The sequence below is a fragment of the Chenopodium album genome, chromosome 27 (genome assembly GCF_948465745.1).
Source record: "Chenopodium album chromosome 27, dcCheAlbu1.1, whole genome shotgun sequence".
NCBI classification, from domain to species: Eukaryota; Viridiplantae; Streptophyta; class Magnoliopsida; order Caryophyllales; family Amaranthaceae; genus Chenopodium; species Chenopodium album.
The window spans coordinates 14,032,695-14,055,023 of record NC_137860.1 but is presented as its reverse complement, the minus strand read 5'-3'; the positions used below and the strand labels follow the sequence as shown (position 1 = coordinate 14,055,023).

The 22,329-nt window shown below is 34.6% G+C and overlaps 1 non-coding gene across 1 annotated transcript; it reads left to right on the top strand.

The window, feature by feature from the left end:
• Positions 1-10,085: 10,085 nt before the first annotated feature.
• LOC145621704 (small nucleolar RNA R71) lies at positions 10,086-10,187 on the top strand. Its single transcript, XR_014108514.1, has one exon. It is a non-coding gene; the product is annotated as a small nucleolar RNA R71 (small nucleolar RNA).
• The last annotated feature ends 12,142 nt before the right edge of the window (positions 10,188-22,329 follow it).

Here is a 22,329-nt window from a genome sequence, read left to right as displayed (position 1 = left end):
CCTTAAAACCATAGCTTATAACTTGCTTTGTTTTTGTGATTTCTTTTGTGAGGCAGTTATGAATACATATATATGACATGAATCAAGCCTTTTCAAGTTCATTAAAAAGAGCATGTAGAAAATGGGAACGCTTCTTCCCATTTTCCCCGAATTTGCTTGATTTCGGTTCTACTAGACCTTAAAACCTGATGGGAAGGAGAACGGTAGGTCGTTGGGCTACCAACCCACCCAATCAAACAAAATTTGTAACTTAACAAACCCCTATTTAGTGTAGTGGTAAGTCAAGGTCAAACCCAAAGGAATGGAGGTCGAATGCACAATGTCTAAGTCAAGCTATTTCGAAGTCAAGAAAAAAGGGGTTTATGAAGGAAACTAGAGCTAGAGCTAAATGATGCTAGTACTTATATGAAATCAATCTAAAGACACTAGGGCAATGGATCCACATGTAATTGTAATGGAAAATGGTAATTTGGGAGGCAAACCGACTAAGTCAAGTGATATGAAGGAAGATCATCATGTATCCAAAAGAGCATACTAAGATGGTTCACCTAGAGGTCTAACTAGCGTCAACTACGCTAAACACTACCTAGGGAATGTCACAAAGCACCTCAATCGTGAAATTGCAAGTTACTAATCAATGGTCCGTATCATAGCAAGCTCACAATGCAATCTAGTGCAATAATCAAAGATGGCCAAACCTCAATTAATCACACACATGCACATGAATTATCAACCAAATTTAATCATATCATCAACTCCATCAATTATCCCCAAATTACACTAATCCATTATTCAAACATGCTTCACCATTTCCCTAGCTAGGAAACTACTCACTAGCCATAGGAATCAAGATCAAAACTACAACAATCATCAATTTCATCATCAACATAATTGAAATCAAAGATTAAACCAACAATCAATCAAAATCAATCAATAACCAAATCAATCATCAATGACATGGAAAACAAATGAAATCAACTAAAATCAAACTTGTATTAAAATCAAGAAGAAAATCCTTACAAAACTTTGATCTAAAGATCAAATACAATGAGGAATCCTTGAGCAATCACCAAAAATCATGAGTTTTTCTCTCTAAAGTTCTTGAGTTTCTCTCTCTAAAATTCTCACAAAACTAACTATCAAATTCAATCTAAAAACTTCTTTCTAAAAATAGGTAGAAATAACTATATATACAAAGAGGAGGTCGGTAATGACGCCCAAAAATAGACCCACGTCGGTGCGGGCGCTCGAAGGAGAGAGAGTGGTGCGCACGGGAACACACCCAGATAGGTGCGCCCGCACACACCTGGTGTGCGGCCGCACACGACAGATGTGCGGTCGCACACTCCTCTAGTGCGCCCGCACAACCCTGGGTCTTTCCCCCTTCTTCTCTTCGTCCTAGCTCAAGCAGTGCACACATCCTAGGTGATGATGATGGAGGACAAAGTAGGCAGAAACTTTCTTGAATTTCTTGAAAAGTATAAGCCATGACGAAGGCATAAACAAGACTTTGAAGCTTGCCCCTTGGATCCACCTTTGACTTGGAGCTTCTTGCACCTTCTTTAGGCATGAAAACAATGAAAGGTCATTGAGAGGGAGCTCGGGAATTCTTGGACAATCAATTACCACCTACAAACAAATGATAAAAAGAAAGTAAAAGAGAAAAATAACAAGTAAACTAGAAAAAGCATGAAATAGAGAAACTAACTACAAAAAGCATAAAATGAAGAAAACAAGAATAAAACTAAGGAAAACTAAAGAAAAGAGAGATAAAATGAAATAAAAATCATCCAAAAAGGAACCAAATGAGTGCCATAAATGTCACTCGTCAAATTCCCCCAAGCTAAACTTTTGCTCGTCCTCGAGCAAAACAAAGCAAGAAAGAATGAGGATGAAAATTTTATTGAAAACGAAAAAGAAAGACTCAAGATAAGAATATACACTAAAACTCACTATCGTAGGAATCGCGGTTGTTTTTCGCTACAACAAGCCCTTTAAACCCCAAAGTCGCCTATGAGGACGAGTGAGGTCTCGTAAGGGTATCCTAAGAGTTTGACCCATAACTCTCCACCAAACATCAATGAGGCAAACCATAAAAAGGAAGGAAAATGAAATAAAGACAAACCTTTGCGAAATGAATCAACATAAAGACTATAATGCAAATGAATGACAATCTTTCTCAAGTAGTTAAGGTATGCACGTTTCAAGATATCCAAGGTTGATTGAAACATAGGGTATGCTAGGCATAGGAACTAGTTATTGCAATTCACTTTCATCCCAAACAATCTTACCGCGTTCTTACCACTAGTCTCAAATCTCCCCTTAGTGAGTGTCCCAATGATTCCTCGAAGGAACCGGAAAAGAATTATTTTAAGGCTACTCGACAATCTTGACTATGCATCCCCTTTCCTTAGGCAATGACCCATGATGCCCTCCCCCGAATAGTGACTCAACTATCTAGGTCGAAAGGTCTTTCCCCAAGGTTGTAACATAAGGCATAAAGGGTGAAGGTAGGCTAAAATTTAAAAATTTGGTGATTTTCCTAAAAAGTGAAGCAAAAGGGTGATCAATCCTTAACACCACAATCAAGAAATTACCAAACAAAAACAACACCCCCAAGCTTACTTGAAGCTATACTCACAAAAATATATACAAAAAGCGTACACGCTTCTCCCCCAAGCTAAAATGAAGCATTGTCCTCAATGCTTAGTAGGAGAAAAGAATACATCAAAATATTTTTGAATTTTTCACTTTTTCAATTTTTTTGTGTTTTTATAGTGTATTTGCAAAGTCCTTGCCTTGTGCTTAATTCGGACGGCTTTTCCTAAATGCAAATTATTAGTCCATGACTTTTTAGAAGTAGGACGGCTTTTCCATATGTATTTGCCATTATTCACAAAGAAGACGAAATCACAAACTTGCTTACATAAAAACCAAAATTCCAACTTAACCACCACAAACTTCATCTCAAATGATCATAATGCTTCACAAAAACCAAGAAAATATAGAAAATGAAACAAAAGGTCAAATAACTAAAGATGTGGCTTGAAAAGAAGGGATAAGGCTCAAATGGTTGCAAGAAGGCAAATGTAAACCCAAAAATAAAGAAAATAACAAAATATAACAAAAATGAAAAATACCACCCGGAAAAATGTGCCTTTGTCCTTCCTAGATAGTTCGGTCTCGTGTTTGGAATCATACATCAAGCTTGATTAGATTAGGTTTGCATAGTCAAGGATCCACGCCGCTCATACAAGGAATGTTGAAGGCTAGAAAAACAAGTAACCTCACAAGGTTGTGGCAAAAACTCACTAGTGGTGTCAAATCAACTATAGGAAGCAACTACCAACGTACCACAAACAAGTAGAATCCGGCTTCATGATCCTCCTATTTCAAACCAACTACCCTAGCATACACTATCCTAGAGTCAACCGAACATAGTCTCAAACTGTGCATACCTTTACAACCTAGGAAGAAAATCATGCAAAAGACAAGTCCAATGTACAAGGTTCATTCCATAAGAAAAGAAATGAAAAACAATGCCTCAAAATCACATCAAAAATGAAAAGAAGTATAAAGGAAAGTAAGAGAAAAAGTAAAATAAAAGAGAGTAGAAGAAAAGAAACAAAGACATAGAAAAGGAAAACATAGGAGAAATAGCATGCAAAGGACTAGAAAGCATGTTAAACACATAAAATTCCCAATCGACAAACAAGTGATCGATAGACATCAAAGTCACCGATCCCAAACACATTACGTGTTAACAAGCATCCATCCTCAAACCATTCAACTTCACCTAAACTAATCCTATACTATGCAACCAAGGAAAATAAAGAGAAAATAAGAAAGGTCTCACCGAGATTCCAAGCTTAGCAAAAATAAATGAAGCGATTAGAAACCACTTCGTAGCATGCCATATCCATAAGCTCTTCAAGGAACCAAGTGAGAAAAAGAAATAAAAGAAACTATGAACAAAGAAAATGGTTAGTAACTTCAAAACAAATAAAGGAAAACAACAAATAAAAGGAAACTAAACTAAGCAAGAAGTATATACAACTAAAGGAAAGAAAAGCTAAACTAACTAAAGAATAGAAAGAATAAAGAAATAAAGCTAAGTAAACAATAAAGTCTAAACTAACTAAAGAACTACTCTAAACTACAAGATTTGGATTTAAGGGATTTGGATTAAAGGGTTTTGGATTAAGGGATTTGAATATAAGGTATCATCAACAAAAACATGCCAAGCAAAACATCACCACAAACAACAAGCATCCAAGCAAATCGGGCAAACAAGCTAGCTACAAGGAAAGTAGCCTAGAGATCAAGAAAATGAGGAAAACAACCAAGAGGAATGAAAATAAACATGCAAACAATTAAGATATGTACACAACAACAAAATTGGTCACCGAGCAAGTTATTAGTTCCCCCAAGCTAGATAAAAATATATCTCAACATCCCAATCAAAACAAAACATACATCAAAAATATAAGGGATGGAGGCAAAAAGTATGAGAAGCTAAAAGGAACTAATAACTACTACCATCACCACCACCACTCCCACTCGGCCCGGCCCCATTGGGGTTTTTGTTGCGCTCGGGGTTATCGAAGGGATGAGGGTAGGGCTCCTATCCTTCGGTGTACCCCTCGGGCCACCCATAATGCCCCTTGAAAAGATCTTGTTGCCAAGGAGCAAGAGGGGTGAAGTTATCGGGCAAAGTGAGTTCAAAGGGGTGGTTGGGATGGACAATGGGGGTAGTTAGGATCACCCCTATAGTCACTACCACCCGGAGCCTTGTAATCATAGTTACCGTGCTCGTCCGGATAGTAGCGACGCTCGGTGTCGGGGTTAGAAGGCCCCGACCAATAAGGATGCCCATACGAAGGTAGAGGACCTTGTTGGGGCGGGAAGTACGGATAGTTAACCGGGGGAGTATCGTTCCCACGGTTAACCTCCGCCTCATAAATTTGTTGTTGTTGTGTAAACATACCTTGCTGCATCTCTTGAATACCTCTTAGTTGCTCATAGATGGCCCCAAAGTCTTGATCGTACATGCCATCCACGTGGATTTTCAATCCACTCATTTGCTCACTAAGAGCCCTCAAATCCGCATTGGCGAAAGCATGTTGCCCTTGCTCTTGCTCTTGCTCTTGCTCTTGCTCTTGAGGAGCTTGTTGTTATGGAGAATAATGTTGTTGTTGTTGATGTTGTTGTTGTTGATGTTGTTGTTCTTCTTCATCATCTTCTTCCTCATCCTCCTCGGAGTCAAAGTTGGGATGCCGGAAGGACTTGGGAACATGCCACACATTGTTGGCAATCCGAGCCAAAGAAGTCAAGCTGGGGTTAGGCAAGTAGCACCAATGCTCGTTGCCCCTAAGCCACTCATATTTCCCTTCGCTAAAGCCCTTGGAGATGAATTGGATTTGACCCAATTGTTGCATATCGAGGTAGATAGAAGTTGCATCCCCGATCTCCTTACAAAATGGGAGATAATCATCGAGGCGAAGGCGAGTCAAATGCCTAGTTACGATGCCCCCACATGGGATCTCTCCCGTACTCCTCTTACGAAGATCCAAGCAATATTGGGCAAAGATATAGCCCAAGTTCAACCGGCCCACATACTCCGGGCGGGTAGACAACCAAAGGACCTTGAGCTCCAACTTACTCAACTTCCCCATTTCTTGTTTGGGGAACAAAACATAGCCCAAAAGACGGTGTACAACCCTAAGGCAAGGTTGGTACACCTCTGAGATCTTAGCCCGGTTGGTGATAAACTCATTACCACCTGAGATGTCTTCCCACCATGAGTGTTGATCATACTCCGGGAAAATGTAGTGTTCAACGTTGACAATATCCCCGTGGGGATCAAAATTTAGAGCGGCGTTGAACTCTTCCAATGATTGGTCGAAAATGTGGTTGAAAAATTGAAAACGCACCCTATATACCCCTCCTACGGGTACAAGCTCTAAGGTAGCCAAGAACTCCAAAGTAGGCTCCTTAAAGGTGCGGTACGCATCGGTGATGAAAGAACCCAATCTGAGATTTAGAAGCAACGACCGCACATCATTATCAATACCCAACTTCAGCATATCGGGTTGGAAGTAGTGGCGGGTTTGTTTTAGGATTCTTTCGTCCTTCAAGTTTTGGTAGAAGGTCTTTTGTTTGTCGGTGAAGTTTTTCTTTTTGGGAAGAGAGGTTGGGGGTCGTGTTTGAGTGGAGGAAGGGTTGGAAGTAATAGGCCTAGAAGATGTACTAGGCCTAGAGGAGGTACTTGGGCGAGGAGGTTCATCGATGCTAACATCGGTTTTCCGCTTCTTGGTGAACTTCTTGAGGTATTTAGACATTTTGAGAGGCTTAGAAAGATCACCAATATCCAACACGGAGCAAAATCAATGAACCAAGAATACCACACCCAAATTCACCACTTACTACCAAAATTGCCAAACTCCAAATTCACACTTCTTTTCAATCAAACCAATTCCAAACCAATCCACAACACCAATAATCCAAGAAAAACTCCTTTTCAACAATCTAAGAACAAGCACAAGACCAATACCACAATCACCGTATACTACCAATACTCCAAAAATTCAACTCACAAGATTTCAACCAAAAATGATGAGAATCACTACAAAATCAACAAACAACACAATGTTATGCAAAATCAAACAACAAACATCACCAAATCACAACCAATATCAAGATCAAGCATCAAAAATCACAAAATCAATACTACACTATTCATGCTCATACAAATTTTCAATCTATGCAAGTTTATGATATAAATGGCAAAATTAAAGCAAGGATTAGTGATTATACCATAAAAGAAGCAAAATTAACCAATTTTGAGCAAGCAATTTGAATCCACAAAGAAAGCCCCAAATTCGGTCACCAAGAGTAGGAGAGAGAGTGAGTGAAATTTGGGTCAATTAGTGAGGAATTTGTAGTGTAGAAAGCTTTGTGAGTGATTTTAATTGAAAATGGAGTGATTTTGGTGAGGATTTGAGTGATTTTTGATGATGAATGAAGGAGTAGAAGGTGCGCATATGAGGGTTTTGCGTGAGGATGTGCGTGAGGAAGATGAAGGAAGTGATGAAATGAGGGGAAAAAGGAGGAAGAAGGAAGATATAGCCGTCCAGCTAATGTGCGGCCGCACAGGAATGGTGTGCGCCCGCACATGCCTCGTGTACGGCCGCACATCCCTATGCGTGCCCCTTCCTTCCTTTTTCTCAAAAATTTGATACTTACTGCCTATTTTGGTGCGCACATGAATCATGATGGTGATGAGGAACAACATAGGCAGTAGCTAAAATCATTTTCAAAGCCCTCAAAGTTGAAAATCCAAGTGCTCACCACAAAAATTCACTAAGTATCAATTTCCTCTAACTTCCAAAACATGAATTTCCTATCTTACCTCTCTAAAATTCTTACCCTTTTACCTCAAATGTCGATTAGAATCGAACAAAATGTGATTTGTGCCATGAAAACCTTCTATTCATCATGCATACTTGTAGAATTCCAATCCCGCAAAAGGTCATCCTAAAAATCCAATCAAGTAGAAAAGTGAAAGAAAAGACAAAGTAATAAAAGAAACAAAAATGAGAGACTTCAAAAATCAAAGAGAAAGGTTAGAAACTCCGGGTTGCCTCCCGGGAAGCGCTTGCTTAAGGTCCTAAGCTCGACCCTTCCTCCAAATCATGGAGGATCAAAGAACACCACCTTCTTCAAGGTGGTTGATAGAGCAAAATCTTCTTCAATTTTGAGCAACTTCTCATCGTTGCTTAATGAAACCTTCACAAAATTCTTTTCAAATTCTTCTTTTTCCTTTCTCAACTTCTTTCTTTTTCTTGCTTTCTTCGAGTCACGGGCCTTTTTCTTCGGCTTGACTTCAACATCTTTAATCATGGAAGCTTTCTCTTCATCTTGAGAATTAAGCTTGAACCAATTTGGAATCTCAATTTCTTTCTCATCCCTTGGCTTTTGAATTACAAATTCTTCTTCACTAACATCATTAAGACTTGCACAAACATCATCAACAATCTCAAAAACATCGTTAGTAGAAGAATCAATCATGCACATATCATCAATGGAACGAGAAAGACTAGCACATGCTATATCTTGCACACAAGATAAGGACTCATGCATTGGATTCAACTTAAAACTCTCTTGCAATTTTCCACATCTCAAAGTGATTTGACCTCCCTTCACATCTATTAAAGCTCCTGAGGTGGCTAAGAAAGCCCTCCCTAAAATGATTGGAATATGCTCATCCTCCTCAATTTCCTAAACAACAAAATCCACGGGAAATACAAACTCTCCAATATTTAAAGGAACATCATCAATTCTTCCCTTAGGAAGCTTAATAGAGCGATCGGCCAATTGAAGTGTTATATTAGATGGTTGAAGCTCACCTAGATCAAGCCTTTTGAAAACCGAAAATGGCATGATACTCACACTAGCCCCTAGATCACACAAAGCATTCTCAAAAACCATTTTCTTAATTTGAAAAGGGATTGAAAAATTCCCCGGATCTTCCATCTTCTCCGGAAGCTCACCATGGATAAGAGCACTAAAACACTTCCCTCCTTCCACCGAACTACCCTCATCAAAATCTTCCTTCTCCTCTAGTATCTCCTTAAGGAACTTGGAGTACTTAGGCATATCGGGAATTGGCTCGGTAGAGGATGTGGAATCATGAACATCCTTAAGAATTTCAAGGAACTTCCCAAATTTCTCATCCATTTTGAATCTTAAATATTTTTGGGGATATGGTAGATCGGGAAATCTCTCTACCTCACTCATCTTTTCAACAACACATTCTTCTTTTTTCTCAACCTCACAATAAATTTCCTTGGACTCAACCCTCTCCACTTCATTCTCCATAGCACCACTCTCATCTCCTTCCTCTTTTGAACAAGAAACTCCCTTATCAAAATCATTTCCACCACTTGTGGCAATAGAGTACACGGGTTTCTTTGGTTAAACACCTTGGGAAGGCAAAGATGAAGGACTAGCAAAATCCTTAATAGTACTTGCTAATTGGGTAATTTGAGTCTCAAGCATTCTTATTGTGGGTCATCATCTCATTGAATTTCTTATCACTAACCGCCATATAGGTGTTAATGATCTTGGTTTGATTATCAATCAATTCCTCCAAAGTAGTCCTAGGAGAAGAAGGTTGTAAATAGGAATTTTCACCTTGAGTCTTTGGAACAAAACCGGGTGGGGGACCTCGTTGAGCGTTGTTTTGAAAATTTTCCCTTCCTTGATTGTTCCAATTACCCCTATTTTGATTTGAACCATAACCTTGATTATGGTTTCCACCACCATGATTATGGTTACCATTACCTTGGTTATGATTTACATAACCTTGGTTTTGATTACCATAATTTTGGTTTTGATTACCATAATTTTGGCTTTGATTTTGGCCACTATAACCTTGGTTATGGTTACCACGAGAACCTTGATTCCCTTGGTTCCTATAACCACCATTATGATTATAGTTGTCAAAATTGCCTTGGTTTTGGTAATTCCTATTCCATTGGCCTCTTTGATTATCAAACCTTTGAACATTGTTGTTTGACACAAAATTAACATGTTCACACTCATTGTTGTCAAATTCATCAACACATTCATTGTTACAATTGCTAGAATCATGGTCATATGATCCACATACATCACAAAACAAACATCCCATAGGCATATTATGTGAAGTAGAAGGAGTTTGAGAGTTAGAAGAAGTACCTCTCCCCTTAATTTGGGAGGGAAGACTTGGAGCTTGGGAAGAGGAAGAAACACTCTCCAACTTGGCCTTGATCGCCGTCATCTTTTTTCCCAAGTTTGTCATTTGAGAGGAAAGATTGTTGATGGCATTAATATGGTCCACCGAATACAACGAAGATTGCTTGCTTGAAGAATCTCTTTCCTCATCTTGCCAATCTCTATAGTAAGTCACCACATCCTCTATTATGTCCACAACTTCTTCTTCGGTTTTGTTCATGATTGGACCACCGGCCCCTCCATCAAGGCATGCCTTGCCTTGAGGACTCAAACCACCGTAGAAGATTTGGATCAAATGATATGTTGGAATTCCGTGGTGAGGACACTCTCTTTGGTACTCCTTGAATCTCTCCCATGCCTCATAAAGACTCTCATTTGGCTTTTGCTTGAATCCTTGAATTAAAGCTATTGCCTCCGCCGTTTTCTTTTGAGGATAGAAACGGGACAAGAAAGCTTTAGTGACATCATCCCAAGTTCTCAATGAATTGGGCTTCACCTCTTTGTCTAGCCATTCCAAAGACCTTCCTAAGAGGGAGAAAGGGAACAACTTAAGGCGGATGAATTCTTGAGACACTCCATTAACCTTGATCGTGTTACAATATTTTTCAAACTCCTTAAGATGGTTCAATGGGCTCTCGTTCTTTGCCCCACTATATTGTCTCCTCTCTATTAGGGTGATCATTGCCGGCCGAATTTCAAAGTCGTTTGCCGGTGTAGTAGGTGGAGCTATGCCGCTCTCGAACCTATATGCACCGGGTACTCCCAACTCTTTCAAGGCAACTCTTGGTTGTTCTCCCATGACTTGCTCTTGTTCAATCTCTTCTTCGCTTGAGGAACTATAATCCAAGGTCTTGTTTGCTACTCTCCTCCTAGAGAGAGTTCTTTCAATCTCCGGATCAAAGGGAACAAATGAGCGATCTCGGGACCTATGCATACAAAACTCATAGAAAATATAAGTAGCACGGCTACAAGTGTAAAATCTTTTTGTATTTTGCAAATGAAATGAAATAGACTCAACAACAATATGCACTCAAAGCACCATTCCCCGGCAACGACGCCATTTTGATGGGAAGGAGAACGGTAGGTCGTTGGGCTACCACCCCACCCAATCAAACAAAATTTGTAACTTAACAAACCCCTATTTAGTGTAGTGGTAAGTCAAGGTCGAACCCAAAGGAATGGAGGTCGAATGCACAATGTCTAAGTCAAGCTATTTCGAAGTCAAGAAAAAAGGGGTTTATGAAGGGAACTAGAGCTAGAGCTAAATGATGCTAGTACTTATATGAAATCAATCTAAAGACACTAGGGCAATGGATCCACATGTAATTGTAATGGAAAATGGTAATTTGGGAGGTCAAACCGACTAAGTCAAGTGATATGAAGGAAGATCATCATGTATCCAAAAGAGCATACTAAGATGGTTCACCTAGAGGTCTAACTAGCGTCAACTACGCTAAACACTACCTAGGGAACGTCATAAAGCACCTCAATCGTGAAATTGCAAGTTACAAATCAATGGTCCGTATCATAGCAAGCTCACAATGCAATCTAGTGCAATAATCAAAGATGGCCAAACATCAATTAATCACACACATGCACATGAATTATCAACCAAATTTAATCATATCATCAACTCCATCAATTATCCCCAAATTACACTAATCCATTATTCAAACATGCTTCACCATTTCCCTAACTAGGAAACTACTCACTAGCCATAGGAATCAAGATCAAAACTACAACAATCATCAATTTCATCATCAACATAATTGAAATCAAAGATTAAACCAACAATCAATCAAAATCAATCAATAACCAAATCAATCATCAATAACATGGAAAACAAATGAAATCAACTAAAATCAAACTTGTATTAAAATCAAGAAGAAAATCCTTACAAAACTTTGATCTAAAGATCAAATACAATGAGGAATCCTTGAGCAATCACCAAAAATCATGAGTTTCTCTCTCTAAAGTTCTTGAGTTTCTCTCTCTAAAATTCTCCCAAAACTAACTATCAAATTCAATCTAAAAACTTCTTTCTAAAAATAAGTAGAAATAACTATATATACAAAGAGGAGGTCGGTAATGACGCCCAAAAATAGACCCACGTCGGTGTGGGAGCTCGAAGGAGAGAGAGTGGTGCGCACGGGAACACACCCAGACAGGTGCGCCCACACGCACCTGGTGTGCGGCCGCACACGCCAGATGTGCGGCCGCACACTCCTCTAGTGCGCCCGCACAACTCTGGGTCTTTCCCCCTTCTTCTCTTCGTCCTAGCTCAAGCAGTGCACACATCCGAGGTGATGATGATGGAGGACAAAGTAGGCAGAAACTTTCTTGAATTTCTTGAAAAGTATAAGCCATGAGGAAGACATAAACAAGACTTTGAAGCTTGCCCCTTGGATCCACCTTTGACTTGGAGCTTCTTGCACCTTCTTTAGGCATGAAAACAATGAAAGCTCATAGAAAGGGAGCTCGGGAATTCTTGGACAATCAATTAGCACCTACAAACAAATGATAAAAAGCAAGTAAAAGAGAAAAATAACAAGTAAACTAGAAAAAACATGAAATAGAGAAACTAACTACAAAAAGCATAAAATGAAGAAAACCAGAATAAAACTAAGGAAAACTAAAGAAAAGAGAGATAAAATGAAATAAAAATCATCCAAAAAGGAACCAAATGAGTGCCATACATGTCACTCCTCAAAACCTTATAACTTCTTTGTCTTATTGATTTCTATTCTTAGGTAGTCACTAATACATATATTTGAAATGATTCAAGGCTTTATAACTTCATTAGAAAGAGCATGTAAAAAATGGAAACGCTTTTTACCATTTGAGCCAAATTTGGTTGATTTTGGTTCTACAAGACCTTAAAACCTTATAACATTCTTTGTTTTTGTGATTTCTTTTGTTAGGAAGTTATAAATACATATATTTGACATTAATCAAGCCTTTTCAAGTTCATTAGAAAGAGCATGTAAAAAATGGGTGCTTCTTCCTATTCTGCTCGAATTTGCTTGATTTCGGTTCTACCAGTCCTTAAACCCTTATAACTTGCTTTTCTTTTGTTATTTCTATGATTAGGAATTATAAATACATATATTTAACATTATTCAAGTTTTTTTTAGTTCATTAGAAAGAGCATGTAGAAAATGGGAATGCTTCTTACTATTTTGCCCGAATTTGCTTGATTTTGGTTCTACAAGACCTTAAAACCTTATAAGTTTCTTTGTTTTTGTGATTTCTTTTGTTAGGAAGTTATAAATACATATATTTGACATGAATCAAGCCTTTTCAAGTTTATTAGAAAGAGCATGTTGAAAATAGGTACGCTTTTTCCCATTTTGCCCGAATTTGCTTGATTTTGGTTCTACAACACCTTAAAACCTTATACCTTGCTTTGTTTTTGTGATTTAAATGCTTAGAAAATTATAAATACATATATTTTATATGATTCAAGAATTTATAAGTTCATTAGAAAGAGCATGTAGAAAATGGAAAGGCTTCTTACTATTTTGCCCGAATTTGCTTGATTTTGGTTCTACAAGACCTTAAAACCTTATAACATGCTTTTTTTTGTGATTTATTTTGTTAGTAAGATATAAATACATATATTTGACATGAATCAAGCCTTTTCAAGTTTATTAAAAAGAGCATGTAGAGAAATGGGTACGCTTTTTCCCATGTTGCCCAAATTTGCTTGATTTTGGCTCTACAACACCTTAAAAGCTTATAACTTGTTTTTTTTTTGTGATTTATATCCTTAGAAAATTATAAATACATATATTTTATATGACTCAAGAATTTATAAATTCATTAGAAAGAGCATGTAGAAAATGGAAAGCCTTCTTACTATTTTGCCCGAATTTGCTTGTTTTTTATTCTACAAGACCTTAAAACCTTGTATCTTGCTTTGTTTTTGTGATTTATATTTTTAGGAAGTTAAAAATACATATATTTGACATGAATCAAGCCTTTTCAAGTTTATTAAAAAGAGCATGTAAAAAAAGGGAATGCTTCTTATTATTTTGCCCGAATTTGCTTGATTTCAGTTCTACAAGACCTTAAAACCTTATAAATTGCTTTGTTTTTGTGATTTCTATACTTATGCATTTATTAATACATATATTTCACATGATTCAAACAATTACAAGTTCATAAGAAAGAGCATGTAGAATTTGGGAATGCTTCTTACTATTATACCCGAATTTGCTTGATTTTGGTTCTACAAGACCTTAAAACCTAATAACTTGCTTTGTTTTTGTGATTTATTTTCTGATGGATTTATAAATACATATATTTGACATGATCCAAGCATTTATAAATTCATTTGAAAGAGCATGTAAAAAATGGGAACGTTTCTTCCCATCTTGCCCGAATTTGCTTCACTTTGGTTCTACAAGACCTTAAAACCTTATAACATCCTTTTTTTGTGATTTATTTTGTTATGAAGTTATAAATATATATATATTAGACATGAATCAATCCTTTTTCAAGTTCATTAGAAAGAGCATGTAGAAAATGGGAACGCTTCTTCTCATTTTGCCCGAATTTGCTTGATTTTGATTCTACCAGACCTTAAAACCTTATAACTTGCTTGGTCTTAGTGATTTCTATGCTTAGTCAGTTACAAATATATATATTTGACATGATTCAAGCCTTTATCAGTTCATTAGAAAGAGCATGTAGAAAATGGGAACGATTCTTCCGATTTGGGCCGAATTTGGTTGATTTTGGTTCTACAAGACCTTAAAACCTGATAACATCTTTTGTTTTTGTGATATCTTTTTTTAGGAAATTATAAATACATATATTTGACATGAATAAATCCTTTTCAAGTTCATTAGAAAGAGCATGTAAAAAATGGGTGCTTTTTCCTATTTTGCTCGAATTTGCTTGATTTCGGTTCTACCAGTCCTTAAAACCTTATAACTTGCTTTATTTTTGTTATATCTATGATAAGGAATTATAAATACATATATTAAACATTATTCAAGTTTTTTTTAGTTCATTAGAAAGAGCATGTAGAAAATGGGAATACTTCTTACTATTTTACCCGAATTTGCTTGATTTTGGTTCTACAAGACCTTAAAACCGTACAACTTGCTTTGTTTTTGTGATTTATTCTGTTAGGAAGTTATAAATATATATATTTGACATGAATCAAGCCTTTTCAAGTTCATTAGAAAGAGCATGTTGAAAATGGGTACTCTTTTTCTCATTTTGCCCGAATTTGCTTGATTTTGGTTCTACTACACCTTAAAACCTTATAACTTGCTTCGTTTTTGTGATTTATAAGCTTAGAAATATATAGTACATATAGTTGATATGATTCAAAAATTTAAAAGTTCATTACAAAGGGCATGTAGAAAATGGAAAGGCTTCTTACTATTTTGCCCGAATTTGCTTGATTTTGGTTCTACAAAACATTAAAACCTTATAACATGCTTTGTTTTTGTGATTTATTTTGTTAGGAATTATAAATTTATATATTTGATATGAATCAACCCTTTTCAAGTTTATTAAAAAGTGCATGTAGAAAAAGGGAATGCTTCTTACTTGCCCGAATTTGCTTGATTTCAGTTCTACAAGACCTTAAAACCATATAACTAGCTTTGTTTTTGTGATTTCTATGCTTATGCATTTATAAATACATATATTTCACATGATTCAAACAATTATAAGTTCATTAGAAAGAGCATGTAGAATTTGGGAATGCTTCTTACTATTTTGCCCGAATTTGCTTGATTTTGGTTCTACAAGACCTTAAAATCTCATAACTTGCTTTGTTTTTATGATTTATTTTCTTATGGTGTTATAAATACATATATTTGACATGATACAATCATTTATAAGTTCATTAGAAAGTGCATGTAGAAAATGGGAACGTTTCTTCCCATTTTGCCCGAATTTGCTTGATTTTGGTTCTACAAGACCTTAAAACCTTATAACTTGATTTTTCTTTGTTATTTATTTGATTAGGCAGTTAAAAATAGGTATATTTGACATGATTCTAGAATTTTATGATTTCATTAGAAAGAACATGTAGAAAATGGGAATGATTCTTACTATTTTGCTCGAATTTGCTTGATATTGGTTCTACAAGACCTTAAAACCTTAATACGTGCTTTGTTTTTGTGATTTATTTTCTTACGCAGTTATGAATACATATATTTGACATGAATCAATCCTTTTCAAGTTCATTATAAAGAACGTATAGAAAATGGGAACGCTTCTTCTCATTTTGCCTGAATTTGCTTGATTTCGATTCTACCAGACCTTAAAACCTTATAAATTGCTTTCTCTTTGTGATTTATTTGCTTACACAGTTACAAATACATATATCTAATATGATTCAAGCCTTTATAATTTAATTAGAAGGAGCATGTAGAAAACGGGAATGCTTCTTCCCATTTTGGCAGAATTTTCTTGATTTTGGTCCTACAACACCTTAAAAGCATATAACATGCTATTTTTGTGATTTCTTTTCTTAGGAAGTTATAAATACATATATTAGACATGAATCAAGTCTTTTCAAATTTAATTAGCTTTGTAGAATGCATTTGACTTTAATTTGACTCAATTAGGTTTTTATGAATGTGTTTGACTTTTATTTGACTCAATTAGCTTTGTTAATTGAATTTCACTTTGATTTAATTCAAAAAGCTTTGTTTGAATGTATTTGACTTTCATTTGACTCAATTAGCTTTGTTGAATGCATTTTACTTTCATTTGATTTAAAAAAATTTGTTTGAATGTGTTTGACTTTCATTTGACTAAATTAGCTTTGTAGAATGCATTTGACTTTCATTTGATTCAAAAAGTGTTGTTTGAATGTGTTTGACTTTCATGTGACTCAATTATTGTAGTTGAATACATTTGAATTTTATTTGATTCAAAAAGCTTTGTATGAATGTGTTTGACTTTCACTTGATTCAAAAAGCTTTATTTGAATGTGTTAGACTTTCAATTAACTCAATTAACTTTGTTGAATGAAAATAGACTTTCATTTGATTCAAAAAGCTTTGTTCAATGCATTTAACTTTCAATTGATTAAAAAAGCTTTGTTTGAATGTGTTTGACTTTCATTTGACTTAATTATCTCAGTTGAATTCATTTGACTTTCAATTGATTCAAAATGATTTGTTTGAATGTGTATCACTTTCATTTGATTCAATTATCATTCTTGAATGCATTTGACTTTCATTTGACTCAAAAAGCTTTGTTAGAATGTGTTTGACTTTTATTTGACTCAATTAGCTTTGTAGAACGCATTTGACTTTCATTTGACTCAATTAGCTTTGTGAATTGCATTTCACTTTCATTTAATTTAAAAAGGTTTGTTGAATGTGTTATATATACATTTGATTCAAAAAGCTTTGTATTTTGCTCGAATTTATTTGATTTCGGTTCTACCAGTCCTTAAAATGTTATAACTTGCTTTCTTTTTGTTATTTCTATGATTAGGAATTATAAATACATATATTTAACATTATTCAATTTTTTAAGTTCATTAGAAAGAGCATGTAGAAAAATAAGAATGCCTCTTTCTATTTTGCCTGAATTTGCTTGATTTTGGTTCAACAAAACCTTAAAACCTTATAACTTGCTTTGTTTTTTGTGATTTATATTGTTAGGAAGTTATAAATACATATGTTTGACATGAATAAGCCATTTCAAGTTTATTAGAAAGAGCATGTAGAAAAAGGGAATGCTTCTTACTATTTTGCCCGAATTTGCTTGATTTCAGTTCTACAAGACCTTAAAACCTTATAACTTGCTTTTTTTTTTTGTGATTTTTATTCTTATGAATTTATAAATACATATATTTCACATGATTCAAACAATTATAAGTTCATAAAAAAGAGCATGTAGAATTTGGGAATGATTCTTACTATTTTACCCGAATTTGCTTGATTTTGGTTCTACAAGACCTTAAAACCTCATAACTTGCTTTGTTATTGTAATTTATTTTTTAATGGAGTTATAAATACATATATTTGACATGATCCAAGCATTTATTAGTTCATTAGAAAGAACATGTAGAAAAAGGGAACGTTTCTTCCCATTTTGCCCGAATTTGCATGATTTTGGTTCTACAAGACCTTAAAACCATATAACTTGCTTTTGCTTTGTTATTTATATGCTTAGGCAGTTATAAATATGTATATTTGACATGATTCAAGAATTTATAATTTCATCATAGAGAGCATGTAGAAAATGGGAACGCTTCTTACTATTTTGCCCGAAAATGCTTGATTTTGGTTCTACAAGACCTTAAAGCCTTATAACATCCTTTTTTTGTGATTTATTTTGTTATGAAGTTACAAATACATATATTTGACATGACTCAAGACTTTTCGTGTTAATTAGAAAGAGCATGTCGAAAATGGGAATGATTCTTCCCTTGTTGCTCGAATTTGCTTGATTTCGGTTCTACAAGACCTTAAAACCTTATAACTTGATTTTTTTTTTATTTCTATGCTTCGGAAGTTATAAATACATATATTTGACATGATTCAAGCATTTATAAGTTCATTAGAAAGAGTATGTAGAAAATGGGAATGCTTCTTACTATTTTGCCCGAATATGCTTGATTTTGGTACTACAAGACCTTAAAACCTTATAACATCCTTTTTTTGTGATTTCTTTTGTTAGGAAGTTGTAAATACATATAATTGACATAAATCAAGCCTTTTCAAGTTCAATAGAAAGAGCATGTAGAAAATGGGAACGCTTCTTCTCATTTTGCCCGAATTTGCATGATTTTGGTTCTACATGACCTTAAAACCTTATAACTTGATTTTTCTTTGTTATTTATTTGCTTAGGAAGTTAAAAATAGGTATATTTGACATGATTCTAGAATTTTATGATTTCATTAGAAAGAACATGTAGAAAATGGGAATGCTTCTTACTATTTTCCTCGAATTTGCTTGATATTGGTTCTACAAGACCTTAAAACCTTAATACATGCTTTGTTTTTGTGATTTATTTTCTTACACAGTTATGAATACATATATTTGACATGAATCAATCCTTTTCAAGTTCATTATAAAGAACGTATAGAAAATGGGAACGCTTCTTCTCATTTTGCCTGAATTTGCTTGATTTCGATTCTACCAGACCTTAAAACCTTATAAATTGCTTTCTCTTTGTGATTTATTTGCTTAGGCAGTTACAAATACATATATCTAATATGATTCAAGCCTTTATAATTTAATTGGAAGGAGCCTGTAGAAAACGGGAACGCTTCTTCCCATTTTGGCAGAATTTTCTTGATTTTGGTCCTACAACACCTTAAAAGCATATAACATGTTTTTTTTGATTTCTTTTATTAGGAAGTTATAAATAAATATATTAGACATGAATCAAGTCTTTTCAAATTCAATTAGCTTTGTCGAATGCATTTGACTTTCATTTGACTCAATTAGGTTTTTATGAATGTGTTTGACTTTTATTTCACTCAATTAGCTTTGTTAATTGAATTTCACTTTGATTTAATTCAAAAAAGCTTTGTTTGAATGTGTTTGACTTTCATTCGACTCAATTAGCTTTGTTGAATGCATTTTACTTTCATTTGATTTAAAAAGCTTTGTTTGAATGTGTTTGACTTTCATTTGACTAAATTAGCTTTGTTGAATGCATTTGACTTTCATTTGATTCAAAAAGCTTTGTTTGAATGTGTTTGATTTTCATGTGACTCAATTATAGTAGTTGAATACGTTTGAATTTTATTTGATTCAAAAAGCTTTGTATGAATGTGTTTGACTTTCATTTGACTCAATTATCTTTATTGAATATTTGACTTTCATTTGATTCAAAAAGCTTAATTTGAATGTGTTAGACTTTCAATTAACTCAATTAACTTTGTTGAATGAAAATGACTTTCATTTGATTCAAAAAGCTTTGTTCAATGCATTTAACTTTCAATTGATTAAAAAACCTTTGTTTGAATGTGTTTGACTTTCATTTGACTAAATTATATCAGTTGAATTCATTTGACTTTAATTGATTCAAAATGATTTGTTTTAATGTGTATGACTTTCATTTGATTCAATTAGCATTGTTGAATGCATTTGACTTTCATTTGACTCAAAAAGCTTTGTTAGAATGTGTTTAACTTTCATTTAACTCAATTAGCTTTGTAGAACGCATTTGACTTTCATTTGACTCAATTAGCTTTTCATGAATGTGTTTGAATTTCATTTGACTCAATTAGCTTTGTGAATTGCATTTCACTTTCATTTAATTTAAAAAGGTTTGTTGAATGTGTTTGATATTTATTTGATTCAAAAAGCTTTGTATTTTGCTCGAATTTATTTGATATCGGTTCTACCAGTCCTTAAAATCTTCTAACTTGCTTTGTTTTTGTTATTTCTATGATTAGGAATTATAAATACATATATTTAACATTGTAGGGAATATTTCAAGCATCATGATAACCCCAAACTTGAACCCCACTGTGATCATACACTAAAGTACGGTGGCGTTCCAAAGGGAAAGACAAAGAGCAAAAAGAGTCGCCAACAAGTTTTAGGAACTTGTAAACCCAAAAGACAATCCAAAAGGACCATCAACTACTCCATAAGGTCTTGAACCAAACAGGGTCCGGGGATGAGGGTACGAATCCAATCTACAAAAGAAAGGACCCGCCCTATAAAATAGGCCTCTACTTTGTTCTGCTCGTATTCATGTGCGCTTTTTGAATAACATACAAACATTATGTTAATCCTACCCTGTTTATCTATGTTGGTTGAATATTAATGCACAAATAAATCTATTATTGGCGATCACTTGAGTTAAAATCACATTAGCCTAAACCAAATTAATAATTATCTTATTAAGCGTGATTTCAAGTACAAATTCCCTTTAAACCTACATAAAAGGTGTGATCAAGCAATAACAAATAAATAAATAATATAATCAAGAAACATAAGGATAAAGAATAATAATAAATAATAACGATAATGATGATAATAGCATGATAAGGCATAATAAAACTTAAATATAATAGCAAGATCCTAGGCATGATACTAACAATATTAATAACAACTCCTAGCATGTCAATAAACAATAAAGATCAAAGCTTTAAACCTAACATGGTACTAACATGATATTAGAAAGATAAGAGGCATCCTAAACATGATACTAGAAAGCATAAAATAACATCCTAACATGATACTAGAAAGCATTAAAAGCATTCTAACATGATACTAGGAATCATAAACAATAATAAGCATGCAATCTACATTGTGAAAGAAATAGGAAGTAAGCTAATCTACTTACTTTGAAGCCTCGTACCTCTTTCTAATAACAAAATACACAAGTTAGTAAACTTCAATGAAAATAATAAAGAATAATTAAAGAATTAAATTGAAATCAAATTAAATAAAGTTTAGACTAGTTTTGGACCAAACCCTCAGAAATTATCAACCTTTCACGTCTAGGGCGAAGGCAACTTCGAACTTGGCTAAGAGATTCAAGATCTTGTGAATGCGGAATATTTTATGTGTAAAAAGCTAGTTGGTTTAGAAAGAGAGAGAAAATAAGAATTAAGCTATATTGCTTAAGAGAGAAAAGAGAGAATTAAGGAAGAGTGGATGAGAATTGATGAGAGTTGATGAAATTTGATTGGGAGAATTGATGAAAGTTGATAGTTGATTATGAAAGTTGATGAATAAAAACAGAGGTTCGGGACCCCATTTATAAGGAAAATAGTCCGGAAAATCATAGAATTTGAAGAGCAATAAAACTCCACTTTGTCGCTAGCAAACCGACCTTGTCGCCAAAGATTTATCTTGTCGCCAGGCGACAGAGTCCGTCGCGAGGCGACAAGCCTATCGTTTCGCGACAGAGACAGTTTTTGCGAATTTTGTTTTTATCATATCTTTTGATCTAGAATTCAAATAAGTAATACAATATGTCGTTGGAAAGATCTTGAAGTCTACTTTCTAATGCAATTAGAATCAGATTAAAATCTTATGTAGATAAAAAGACATGGACAAAATAGTGAAAGGGTGTCAGTTTTGGACAGAGTTTCGTATATCTTTAATATCTTTTTCGTTATAGCTCAGATTTATTATTATAATATATCATTGGAAAGATAATTTCAAGATCTATCCAACCATATAAAATTTGGATAAAAAATATGAGGCACGAAAATAATATCTGACTATCTTTGTACATCTTTAAATCCGAATAGAATTAGGAAAGTTTTAAAAAAGGAAAGTTTATATTTAAATCAAATTCCATAATCTTATCTTTTCAAAAAAGGATAATTAAGATATTTTAGTAACTTATAAAAGATTCTAATCAATCCTAATTAGTTTAGGAATAGGATTAAACCTTTGGACCCTCCTCAAGATCATTGGGTCGTCGTAGGTAAAATCCGGTTTGAGCCCAGTTTAGTATTTTGGCCATAACTTCCTCATTATTCATCGGAATTGGGCTTATAATATAACGTTGGAAAGGTCTTTTCAAGCCCCATCCAACTACACCATTATTGGACCCTTATCATGGACCAAAATAAACTGAATTGGACGTTT